Genomic DNA, 3433 nt, shown 5'->3' with positions numbered 1-3433 from the left:
GACGTCAACGTCACTTCCGGCAGCGCGTTGCTCTCCGTCATAGAGGGACCGAAAGTGGGGACTGTTCCAGGTTCAGGTTCCTGGCAAGATTTACCCCTGGTGGTCTCTGGAACTCATAATTCATCAGTTGTCTCAATCAAAGTGCGCGCGCGCACACACACATACACAAACGAGGTTGGGAGACTAAGACAGCAAGAGTTTTAAAAGCCTTTGAAAGATCTGAGTTCTCCAATATTGTCTCTTAGTGTGTTCAAGGGAAATTTTTCCCTATAACTCTTCTTATTGAAATAATGTCTAAACCTAACCAAACCTGTTATTAAGAATCAAGGTAAAAACATGGGTATTCACAATTGTGTTGAAAATTATTCTAAAGGGTTGGGCTGTGTTAGTGCAGGCATGCAATGCTACATTTAAGCTGTAGTTTTGCTCTGATGACACCATAACCAAAAGTCCATCAGTAAAGAAAGTCAGGGCTCAAGCAGGAGCTTGAAGCAGAAAGGGATGGAGAAACACTGCTTACCACCTCGCTTGTGAGACGGCTAGGTGATTCCATGACAGACTTTAGGAAACTAGGCCTAAGAACTAGGAGAGTCCAGGCAAGTCAATTACAAATAGAAAAAACCCAGGCTCCAGCCTTCATGTCCGATAACGATTCTGGAATGCCTAGAGATAGAGTAAGATAAAGCCCATCTATCCAGTAATTCCAATGTGCTTAAAATAGAGCCTGGAAGCTCACTTAGTTGTCTCTCTGCTTTGGTAATGGGAGACCCCAGCATGCTGGACTTCTGCAGAATAAAATATTCTTTGCATTTACATACTATTTGAGTCCCAGATGTCATTCTTCAGTGAATCATGGACCTTTACGCTTCTAGATTACGTTCACCTACCTTATTTGGAGGTGTAATCCCACTATATAAAGATGGTATACCCATACCCAGCTGGGTTCTCCTACAACAATTAGTAATTAAGAAAATGCCCCACAGACATGTCCACAGGTTAATGTGACTTAGGCAAGTCTTTTTTTTTTTTTTTTTTTTTTTTTTTTTGGTTTTTTGGATTTTGGTTTTTTCGAGACAGGGTTTCTCCGTATAGTCCTGGCTGTCCTGGAACTCACTCTGTAGACCAGGCTGGCCTCAAACTCAGAAATCTGCCTGCCTCTGCCTCCCAGAGTGCTGGGATTACAGACGTGCGCCACCACCGCCTGGCAATTTAGGCAAGTCTTAAATTGAGATTTCCTATTTCCATTTCTGTCAAGTTGACAACAAAGATTAACATAAGTCCATTCCAAACAAATCATTGTTAAGCAATAGTATTCCTTTCTTGTTTGTACCCAAGACATCATAAAAGCTAAAATATTAAATACAGTACAACTTTAGAAGTCCCAGTCTTTAAACATTCCAACCTTTTTTTTTTCTCAAGACAGGGTTTCTCTGTATAGCCTTGGCTGTCCTGGAACTCACTCTGTAGACCAGGCTAGCCTCGAACTCAGAAATCCTCCTGCCTCTGCTCCCAAGTGCTGGGATTGAAGGAGTGCACCACCCAGCTTTTTTTTTTTTCTTTTTCTTTTCTTTTTTTTTCTCTCCTCTTTCCTCATCAGTAAATATTGAGGGGGCCCACTGTAGGATTTTTTTTTTTTTTGAGACAGGGTTTCTCTGTGTAGCCCTGGCTGTCCTGGAACTCACTCTGTAAACCAGGCTGGCCTCGAACTTAGAAATCTGCCTGCCTCTGCCTCCCAAGTGCTGGGACTACAGGCATGTGCCACCACGCCCGGCGGATTTTTTGAAAATAGTTTTACGGGGCAGCCATCACAGCAGAGAGAAGTCAGAGGACTATTTTTCATAAGGATGATGGTTGTCAATTCGTCTTGGGAATCCTGTTAAGCTGATAGCAAAGCGAGAGTGATTTTTGATTAGCCATTGAATATTGGAGAGAGAAGAGGGGTGACAAGAATGTCGGGTTCTTTTCGTAGGGTTTGTAGGGCTCTGTCCCTGCCATTTTAAATCACACTAGCAAGTGCATGCACCTCATTTAGAGTTCGGGGAGCACCGCGCACCAGGCTGTGGAGACATTTCAGCACCCCCTGGAGTTGGTAAAGGACTTCATAAATGTGGGGAGGGATTAAAATAAGCAGCTGTATGGGTATTGTTGGGTCATACCTAGCAAGAGCCTTATCTTTTAGGGCTACATTGACAGAATTTAGAGCTTGAACTGCTTCAGGGGACAGTGTTCTTGAGTAAGAGGGCCTTTAATCTCCTTTTAGGAGGTTAGAGAGGAGCCGGGCAGTGGTGGCACACGCCTATAATCCCAGCACTTGGGAAGCAGAGGCAGGCAGATTTCTAAATTCGAGGCTAGCCTGGTTTACAGAGTGAGTTCCAGGACAGCCAGGGCTACACAGAGAAACCCTGTCTCAAAAAAAAAAAAAATCCTACAGTGTGCCCCCTCAATATTTACCGATGAAGAAAGAGGAGAGAAAAAAAAGAAAAGAAAAGAAAAAGAAAAAAAAAAGCTGGGTGGAGGGAGAGGCAGCCTCTCTGGGAGGCAGAGGCAGGTGGATTTCTAAGTTCGAGGCCAGTCTGGTCTACAGAGTGAGTTCCAGGACAGCCAGGGCTACACAGAGAAACCCTGTCTCAGGAAAAAAAAAAAAAAAATGAGGTTAGAGAGGGGTCGAAGGGTGCTTGTGGGAAGAATGAAAGCCAATTAAGGTTATCAAAAAAACTCTGGAGGGAGGCAAGAGTTAATTTTTGAAGGAAGGAAAAGGTGCCTTTGAGGGGGCGTATTGAGGTAAAGGAGATCTCTGTTCCTAAAAACGCAATGGGCGACAGGCAGTAGTGGCACACGCCTTTAATCCCAGCACTTGGGAAGCAGAGGCAGGTGAATTTCTGAGTTCAAGGCCAGCCTGGTTTCCAGGACAGCCAGGGCTACACAGAGAAACTCTGTCTCGATAAAACACACACACACACACACACACACACACACACAAAAACCTCGCAATGGGCAAAATAAATTGGAGTTTGTAAGGAGCTATTTTGAATCCCAGGGCAGATTGGGAAGGTATTAGTTGGTCCTTAAGTTAGGTGGGGAAGGTGGAAGAATCTCCCCATATTAATATATCATACATATAGTAGTATATGTTGAGTCCTTTATCTAAATAAAGTTTTTTTTAATTAGATTCTTTATTTACATTTCAAATGATTTCCCCTTTACTGGTCCCACACACACACGAAAATCCTATAAGCCATCTCCCCTCCCCCTGTTCCCCAATCAACTCCCTCCAGCTTCCCTGTCCTGGTGTCCCTGTCCTGCTGTCCCTGTCCTGGTTTTCCCTACACTGCTGCACTGAGCCTTTCAAGGACCAGGGGCCTCTCCTTCCTTTGATGTCCAACAAGGCCGTCCTCTGCTGCCTGTGTGTCTGGAGCCATGGGTAGCACCATGT

Source organism: Apodemus sylvaticus, chromosome 15 (genome assembly GCF_947179515.1).
Source record: "Apodemus sylvaticus chromosome 15, mApoSyl1.1, whole genome shotgun sequence".
NCBI lineage: Eukaryota > Metazoa > Chordata > Mammalia > Rodentia > Muridae > Apodemus > Apodemus sylvaticus.
This window is presented reverse-complemented; position numbering follows the sequence as displayed.